General features: G+C 45.1%; 1 long non-coding RNA gene across 4 annotated transcripts; it reads left to right on the top strand.

Moving 5' to 3' along the window:
• Nucleotides 1-2,227: 2,227 nt before the first annotated feature.
• LOC143682911 (uncharacterized) lies at nucleotides 2,228-7,901 on the top strand. 4 transcript variants are annotated; one of them, XR_013175356.1, is made up of 3 exons: nucleotides 2,228-3,128; nucleotides 4,222-4,377; nucleotides 5,740-7,901. It is a non-coding gene; the product is annotated as an uncharacterized LOC143682911 (long non-coding RNA). The 4 variants fall into 4 exon arrangements; XR_013175354.1 differs by having other exon boundaries at nucleotides 4,219-4,377; XR_013175357.1 differs by lacking the exon at nucleotides 2,228-3,128 and adding an exon at nucleotides 3,856-3,992.
• Nucleotides 7,902-9,892: the final 1,991 nt, after the last annotated feature.

Here is a 9,892-nt window from a genome sequence, read left to right as displayed (position 1 = left end):
TCAGAGGTTAATTCCTTTCTTGTTTATTGAGTGCCCCTTTGCTTCCAGCTGGGACCGCCTTAACTGTGGATTGTTAAATGGTCCATGCAGTTTTCATCCTGGGAGGAGAAGGAACACAGAATGTGGGCTTAAGCAGACCAAACCTGAGTGCTTAAGCTGTCTGCTCTTACTTGCTTTCCATCTCGGAAGAAGCCACCCTCTGCTGCTTAGCACAACTCAGCAGCCAGGCATAAACAGCAGACCTGGGATGCTCTCAGGAAGTGGAATCAGCAGGCCTGCTAAGCCACTGCCTCCTTTCCAGGTGCATCCAATAGTCTCCCTGTCCATAAATACTGCCCCCTGGAGAGGCCCAGGCTGTCTAACTGATATGTTGTCAGATATTCGCTGTGTTCTAACTAACGTTCTCCAAGCTGGGGCACACAAAACAGATTCGCTGAGAGTAGGAATTGAAATGATTAACTCTCAATACTTCACGTTACTGTTAAATGGCTTGCTTGTCTGTGCACCCTGTACTCCAGAGATAAAACCATTTTCCAACACAGGAAAACCAGCATTTCCAGAAGAGAGAAAATTCAGGAATGACTGTTCATGTTTCAAAAAGATTCATTATTTGATTCTTTCTCTTTTTTTTTTTTGGCATGTGCAGGCTCTGGGAATTGAGCACGGGTCTCTGGCATGGCAGATGAGAATTCTGCCACTGAGCCACTATTGCCTGCCCTGATTATGAATTCTTTTAAAGAGAAGACTATAATAAGAATAACAATGATAATAATACTCTAATTGAAAATAAGATTTCACTTAAAATTTTTCTAAGCACATCTACTGAAAAAGCACCCCTGATTATCTCACAGTCTCTTTCCAGGGTTTGCAACCGTGGGTCCCTGTGATGGACTTGTTACTAGACAAAGGCCATGGATTTGTTTGCCTGATGCAATCAAATAATCAATTCCTGGGCCACCAAGTTTTCAAAGAGAGAAAAAGTTTATTACTAGGCATGAAGCAGGAGAGCAGATGGCCTATAGGCCCAAAATCTGTCTCCCTGAGATGCAGTAATTTGGATAGTTTTATTAGAGAAAAAGAGGGGCAGCATTTAGGATAATGAGCACAGTGGCCCCAGATGATGTAATCAGAGGTGATCTAATTACTGAGCATATGCAGATTAGTCTTAGACTACATGCTTAGTCACAGAATGTATGGAAGAAAATGGTGGCCTTAATATGGTGATGGGAATGAATTTTAGATTATGGAGAGGTCTAGGTAACTTGTAGGTTAAAGTCTAAGCTACTGTGCATGTCAGGCAGCACCACTTTGGATGGATCCAATCTCGGTTATCAAGATAACTTTGGACTTGGAGTGGGTTAGTTCTGGGGCTGACCCAAGACCCTTTATTAATAATCATTAGAGGCTGTCTAAAGTGATTATAAGACTCTAGAGCTGAAAAACTTGATAAATGAGTACAAATGAAGGTTGGTCACATGGGTTTTACAATCACGGTGGGGGGGGAGATAAAGGCTATGCCATCATTATCAGAGATCAAGGCAGCTGCATTACAATTTAGAGATTTCAGATATTTCCTTCTATCTACTCTAATAGGTGAGAAAACAAAAAGGAATGTCTGCATAACATTCAGTAATCAAATTAATCCCTTAAATCCCAATTTCTTGGTTACAGACTCTTTAAGGGGTTCAAAGACCAGAGCTTCCCACATTCAACAGCTCAGCCCCAGGGGGCCCAGGTCATCAGGTCAGGCCGCCCTGCGCCCCCACCCCACCTCCCCCACCCCCCACTGCAGGCGACTGAAAGGAGAACCCGCAAGCAGGACCTACGCTTCTCCGCGGCCTGGGGGGCAGCCTAGGGACTACTGCGGGGGACTGCCAGGCTCGGTGAGCAACACCAGGGCAACCAGAATAGGCGGGTGGCTAAACCCTGAGGCAAAATCAGTTTAAAAGTGTGACTTTGTGCTTTCTGTAGCTACTCGTTACTTTCAATGAGCTCTAGGCTGCTAATGAAACACTCCAAGAGCAAGCCCCAGTGGGGCGAGCCGGGTAAAGCGCACATCCGAGCGCTCAGGCCTTCGCCCTCTGGGAAGCCCGCTGGAGGCCGCCGGCAGCGGGAGGCGCCTGCGGGGGAGGCGGGGAGGCCCGTCCGCTTAGGACCCGGTGAGTCACTTCCAGGTTCTGGAAACCGGCGGGACGTCGGCTGCGGGGAGATGCGGGGCACGAGGAAGGGCTACGGGGGAGTCCGAAGGGACCTGGGAGGCTGTGGAAGGAAAAGGGAGGTGCTCCGTTGCCTCCGCTTCAGCCCACCTCTCCCGCCTGGGGGCTGCGGGGAAGGAGACGGTGGGTGGCCGGCAGAGGCAGTTTCCGTCCCGCGGGCGCCTGGAGCCGTGAGCCCGCCGCGACAGGGAGAAGGCCCGGCCCCAGGCTGCGTCACCGCGCTGCGGCCGCCGCAGGGTGCGGAGGAGACGGGGGCCCTCGCGAGCACCGAGAGAAGGCGGGGGGCCGGTTCCGAGGGCGGCTGAGAAAGGAGGAAAGACGCCTCTGCGTCTGGGAAAGAGGATACTGCGTATTTGGGTACCGCCTGTGCTTCCAAGAGAGCCCCTCCCCGGGCCCTCCCCAGGCCAGGGGAAAGGGAGACTCATTTTCACTGAAAAAGCACTGAAAACGCCGCCCCAAGGCCCCCGCTGGCGTGGGAAATGGTGAACCGTGAGGACGCCAGGCCAGAAACCTCCTCCTCTCGGCGCCTGCTCGGCACACCCTGAGGCTGGCAACATCCTCTTCTCGCAGCTGAGGCAACTCCCAAGGCCGCAGCCCCAGGTGCTCCCCTCCCGACGACGGCCTGGTGTCCCGAGCACGCCGACACCCACCCTCCCGGCCGGCCCGCCCTCGCCCACGTTTTCCGAGCCACGGCCCAGCTCCTTCCCGCACCTTCCCGCTCCGCAGAGCCAGCCCTGAGGTCTGCAGCAGCTGCACACCTCGCTCCCATCGCGCACAGTTTTGCATCTGAAAGCGTTCATTGTTCACTGGTTCTTCCTGAGTTGGCAGCTTCCTACCTGGAATCAGGAAACTCTGGACATTTGCTTGAAGCGTAAAAGAACACTTGAACAAAGCCCTTTGCTTCCTTCTCAGGTGTGTTCCTCTAGGGAGGCCACGGGAGAGATGTATAAAACTGCAGCTCGATCCCTCAAGATGAAACGCCAATTAATTTAATTTTAAATGGGTCACTAAATAGTCCCAGTAGTATTTCTTCTCATAGGCTAGTAGCAGCATTATGGGAAAATTCGATACTTTAAGGAATTGTTTAGAATATTTTCCCCCTAAGGAAGCAAGTTCCATATCTTCACTCACTTAACTTGAATCTTTTTTCTGACTATGCTAGAAAATGTGTCAGGGGATATTCGCTAATGTTTCTAATCCCACGCCCCACTCCCCCCACCCCACCCCCACCAGTCAGCCTGTAGGTAGGATATTCTGCTCGGCGGAATACTTAACAATGAAAAATTTCCAAATACTGCCTGGATTATTCTGAGAAGAGTGAGTCAGCTGTGATAACCAGAAACGACCTCGGGGGCTCTTCTGCCCAGAAGTACGGGAAAGGCCCGTGCTTTTGACCCTGACACTGTAATAAAGAGGAAGCGCTCCGGGACTCTCTGGAAAACCTCTCAGACGCCCAGAAAAGAGACTGATTTAACTTTAGCTGCCCCGGAGTTGCAGTCACTTTACCACCCAGTAACACAGTGAGAGCAAAACTGAAAGAAGAGAACATTTGATTCCATTTCACAATCAGGACTATGGTAGCCAGAAAAATCTCCACCACCGCCCCCCCCCCCGTCCCCCCCCAAAAAAAGATGTCCACTTCCTGAGCCCTGGAACCTGGGAATGTTACCTCCCATGTCAAAGGGGACTTTGCGGGGGCAACTAATTAAGGATCTTGAGATGGGATGTAATGACTGTGATCACAAGAGTCCTTAGACGCAGGAGGGCCAGAGTGAGGTGAGCTGACAAAGTCTTGAGCAGCCATTGCTGTCCTTGACGATGGAAGGGGCTGTGGGCCGAGAAGGCAGGGGGCCTCCTGAATCCGGAAACGGGGAGGGAATAGATTGTCCCCCAGGAGCCTGCAGGAGGAAGGCAGCTCTGTTGATGGTAGCGGGAGCTGATGCTAGCGGGAGCTGCTTAGGACTTCTCACGTCCAAAAATGGAACACATTTTTGTTGTTTAGCAGCAACAGGAAGCTAAGACTCGGAGGAAGCTGAAAACCAGTGCACTCAAGAAATGCGTGAACTAGAGATCCCAAAATAACCACTCACGTTTGGGTAGCTGACACATCGCATTTGATCTGAAAACAACCCCACTAGAAGAGAAGCCATTTCACTGGAAGGTAAGCGTCTTGAGGGCCGACTCTGGGTTTCACTCGCTGCTATATCCTCAACACTTAGAAAAGCGTCTGGCACAAAGTAGATGTTTTTGAATGCATATCTCAGTAAACGACACCATGGCCGAGTCCAGCAGATACGCTGCAACCCCCAGGCCCAGTCGCTGCTGCTGGACCTGACGTATTTCTCTCACTGTGCCCACCCCATTCCCATCCACTGCCCTCCACCCCCACCCCTGCCATGTGCCACCGCATCCTATTCTGAGTGATCTTCTTAAAGTATATAATTGAGCATTTTGCTCCCCGCCTCCCACACAAGTCCTGGGACACTGGACAGAATCTTTGCCAGGGCCTGGCGGATGGCCCCTGCCCCCCTGCCTTGCCTCATCTTAGGCCTCTCTTTCACCCGAACATAAGCTCACCATGCCCCTGGGCCTCTGTACTTGCTCTTTTCTCTGTCTCCCCCCTGCCCCTACCACCTCTCCTAGGTAACTCCTGCTCACCCTTCAATTTCTCTTTTTATCAAACGTCATTCCCTCAGTAACGTCTCCTACAATCAACTCCACCAGATTCATCGCAGCAACTCCCCGTCTCTGTGTGCTCTCTCAGCATCCCACTCTTGCCTGTGGTAGCACATGTCACTGCATTCTCAACATCTGATATAAAACTGGGAAATAATCGGTACACATTTGTGCATAAATGAGCAGGTTATTTGACCTCCCTGAAGTCACATGGCTTAAAGGGGTGGGGCTCATACCAGAACCCAGGAGTCCCAACTCCATATTTTCCCACTATTCCTCATAGACTTTCTAAATAATTCCCGTCGTGATGTCTGAAAAACAGAAAGGGAAATATCAGCAAGACTGAAACAGCTCAGCGCTACAGAGCCGAGCTGCAGGAAAGTAACGGACTCAGGGGAGTCAGTCTGGTGCCGGGACATCTGACATGGGGCCTCCAGCTTTGAGCACAGTTCCTCTGCCCAGAAGCAGGAGCAGTAGGGTGACCAGGGGCCATGAACTGTGCATAGGCTGGCAGCCCCCTGACAGGTTACTCGGGAGATGCTGGCACCCACACAGTGGGACTTTGCAATCACATTTGTCCACAGGGACGAGGAAGCTGTCAAACGTCAGTAGACAAATCATGGCTCCATAGTTGGTACCCGAATTATCTATGGGTTAATTTAAATTGTATAGTAGTTCAGGATGACAAGATTGCATCAAAACTAATTTCTCCTAGAGGGTTATGGTACATATCTATTGTTTTGCTGGCCCAACATCAATACCCCCATCCTTTTAGTAATAACATCTTGGCTTTCCTTTGGAAAAGACTGTACCTTTTCCTGACACCACCCCAACCCTCTCCCTGCAGCAGTCTTGGTGAAACTTGTCATTCACTCCATGCCTTCCAGTTACCAAAACATGGTCATGTAATCCAAACCAGCCCACTGAAACTCTTGCCAACAGCAGGTAGCAGCTTGCCAGCCAGGTGAGTGAACCACCTTGGAAGTGGATTTTTCAGCCCCAGTCAGGCCTTCAGCTGATTACAGCCCCAGCTACCTTCTTGACTGCAGCCTCACGAGACATCCTGAGCAAGGATCACCTACCAAGCACCTCCCAGATTCCTGACCCACAGACACTGTGTGAGATAAGTGTTTATTATTTTAAGCTGCTAAGTTTTGGGGCAAAAGGTAACTGATACAGTAGCCCATTTTGTTTTGGGTTTGCATTTCCCTGGTTACTAATGAAGTTGGCTTCTTTTCCTGTGGTTATAACCCAGGACTGTGTTCTTTTTTAGTAAATATCTGGGTCATGCATTTTCCCCATCTTTTATTCATTTGTCTTTTCCTTTTTGAGTCTTAAAAGTTTTTATATTTTAGATAAAATATAAACTTTTGTCAAAACTGTGGTTGCATGTATGTTTTCCCAGTTTTTGGTTTATCTTTTTATTCTCTTATTGTGGCCTTTGATTAACCTGGTTTCTCAATTTTTAAAATATTTTTACTGACAAATCATCACACACTTACAGTCCATACGTGGTGTACAATCAGTGGCACACATAATTGTGTATTCATCACCGTAATCATTTTTAGAACATTTGCATCACTCCAGAAAAAGAAAGAAAAAGAAAAAACTCCAATATCCCATACCCCTTACCCCTCCCTCTCATTGACCATTAGTATTTCAATCTACCCAATTTATTTTATCCTTTATCCCCCTATTATTTATTTATATTTTATCCATATTTTTTAACTCATCTGTACATACCCTGGATAAAAAGAGCATCAGGCACAAGGTTTTCACAGTCACATTGTAAAAGCTATATTATTATACAATCGTCTTCAAGAATCAAGGCTGAAATCTCCATTTTAGTGTAGTTGAATGCATCAATCTCTTCCTATCTGGTTTGTACTTTTGTGCTTTAAGAAATCCTTCCTTATTCTGTTTCTTGAAGATACTCCTCCATATACCATTCTAAAATTGTGTGATTTTGCCTTTACCATTTTTTAACCATCTACAGTGTTTTTGTTTATGTTTTAAGGTGTGTTCATTTCCCATCTGCTAAAACAAATACCACACAATGGGTTGGATTAACAACAGGAATTGACTGGCTCACAGTTCCAGAGGCTAGAAGGCTGCTTCCTTCTGGGGTCATTATCTCGTGGCTGGCCAACAGTCTGTGGCTCCATCTGAGTCTTCCTGGGGAAAGGACACTTTAAAAATGACTTATCAGATTGCCAAGAATTTTTCAAATCTAAATGGATATTAAGTTTTTCAAATGTTTTTTCCTTTCTGCATCTATTGAAATAATCATACAATTTTTCTCTTCTAATCTGTTGATGTAGTAGTAAAGAAATTAAAATTGACTGATATTGCACTCATGAGATTAATGCAATTTTACCATGATGTGCTATCTTGTTTTACACATTTTCAGACTCAGATTGTTCATATGTATTTTGTTTAGGGTTTTTTTAATCAATGATTGATATTGGCCTGTGTGTGTGTGTGCGCGTGTGTGTGTGTAGTTTGTTTTTGCTGATACTGTCTTTATGTAGATTTTGCATCAAGGTAACACTAATTTCGTAAAACAGTTGAGGAATAATCCCTCATTTCCTGTTCTCTGAAAGTGTGTAAGGTTGGAATTAACTGGATGTTGAAATTTCTTTGTGCAAAGATTTTTTTTACAAATTTTATTTTTCTAATGGTTATAGTACTATTTGGATTCTCTTTATTTTTGAGATATATTTAGCAAGTTGTATTTTTACAGTAGTTTATCTGTTTCATCCAGGTTTAAAACTTACTGGCATTTTTTTTCATATGACTCTGTAACATCTCAGTAATATCCCTTTTTTCAGTCATGCTATTGTTTAAGCAGACTCTGTTTTTTCTTAATTTTACCAGAAGGTTGTTATTTTATTAGTCTTTTCATAGAACCAATTTTGGGCTATATTGAGCCTTTCTATTATATGTTTGTTTTCTCGTTAATCATTTTCTCATCAAATATTATTTTTTCTTCTACTTTTTTGTATTAATTCACCTATTCTTTTCTAACTTCTCAAGTTATATATTTAACTCATTAATTGTGAGTCTTTCTTCTTTTCTAATATGTTTTCTGTAAGTACCACTTTATTTTTATTCCCAAAATTTCATGTGTATTACTTTTGTTATTATTATTAAGTAATTTTTGTGATTTTTCTTTGGCCCGTAGATGTGTGTAGTTTTAAAAATATCTACATGTATACAGCTTTCCTACTTATGTTTGTTTAATAATTTTTAACTTAGTTGAATTTGTGCTTAAAGAGAGTGATCTTTGGATTGCCAATCTTTTGACTTGAGGTAGCTTTATAGAGATTGGGTGCAGAAAGTCTGGCAGGACATAGCACTGAAAGGTTTAGGAGGCAAAAGGGTGAGAAAAAAAGGACGGTAGACCAGGAAATTTAAAGCAGGCGGGTTTATTTCTGCGCCCCGGGGCTGAGCTCACCGAACCCAAGATGGAGGGAGGGGAGTCAGCGCCTGGGTGATGGCGTGGGCAGTTTTTAAGGAAGGGAGGCAGGTGACGTCTGGAAGGGGCGGTTCTCTGGAAGTCAGGTGTCCGGAAGGGGCGGTTCATCAGCTCCGGAAGTCAGGTGTCCGAAAGGGGCGGCTCCAGAAGCCATGTTGGGAGGGGCGACACAGCCTCCACAGCTCCAGTTGCAGTTGCTTTCCCGGTTCCTCAGACCTAACAAGCACATTATCAATTTCCAGAAAATATTTTACACATGCTTCAAAAAAATTATACTCTAATTGGGGTTATTAAGCTTGCTGATTTTATTATTTAAATCATCCCTATCCTTGCAGATATTTTGTCTGCCTTATCTTTCATTTATTGTAGAGATAATCTGATTTCTCCCACTATACTTACAGATTTATCAATCTATCTTTGTAGTTCTGTTTATTTTTACTTTGTATATTTTGAGACGCCACTGAGTGCCTACGACGGTTGACTTGTTATATCATCCCTGTATAACAGGATATAATAGGATAAAATCCTGATTAGCTTTTTCATTATATAATAACTCTTTATATTTGACCCATAAATTGTGTTTTGTCTGGTACAAATTTAGCCATACCAGTGGGTCAACTGAGAAATAATAAACTAAGCTGCGCGTAACAAAGGCTTTTATTTGGGGTCTTAGGATTGCAATTCAGAAAGCACAGATTCAGGTAGCAGCCCAACTCCCATGTACTTCTTGGATCTTCCAGGCAAGGGTTTTTAAAGGAAAATAAGAGGATTACATAAATTGCTTGTGATTGGTGGATATTCAAGGTGCTTCAATTGTCCTTCAGGTTAGGTAGTTTACTGAGCTCTTTATCTTGTGGCTTGGTTCTGGTGTTTGGATGTCCTAGGGTTTTGAGGAGCCTTGTTGCTTGAGCAGTCTGTTGCCAACTTCACATACATTGGCAGTTTGTGTTATCTTTCTGCAACATGCATAAAAGTAATCTCCAGAATGACCTCCAGACTCCATTTTAGATCTCTTGGCCATAGTAACACTATTTTGTTTTATTTCTTTTAAAAAACTCTTTAGATGTTGCCCATATGCCTTTCTTATCCTTTGCTCTTTCTGTGTCCTTGTATTTAGGTATGTGCTGTGACTTGAATTGTGTCCCCTTAAAAATTACGTTTACATCCTAACCCCCGGTACTTCAGAATGAGAGCTTATTTGCAAACAGGGTCATTGCAGAAGTGTGCCAACCCAGCGTTGGAAGAGCTCAAGTCCACACAGCCCTAAGACCATAAAACATGCTAAGCAGAGAGTTAGATATGAATAAAAACTAATGAACAAGAGAAGATTCTTCCTGATGGCAGCCAGTTGGGAAATGAAAGTTAGGGCTCCTCAAAGGGGTGGGGAGTGCCAGGGCTTATTTTAGGACAAGGGTGTGAAAACAGATTCAGCAGCATCTCATGACAAAGAGGTCTGGAGACTGGTTGTCAACCGTCATCAAGGAAAGGGAGTTCTAATGCATTGTTGATGATATCATCTGTA

This window comes from Tamandua tetradactyla, chromosome 5, assembly GCF_023851605.1.
Source record: "Tamandua tetradactyla isolate mTamTet1 chromosome 5, mTamTet1.pri, whole genome shotgun sequence".
Lineage (NCBI taxonomy): Eukaryota > Metazoa > Chordata > Mammalia > Pilosa > Myrmecophagidae > Tamandua > Tamandua tetradactyla.
Note: the sequence above shows the minus strand (reverse complement) of the source record. Positions and strands in the feature narration are given on the sequence as shown.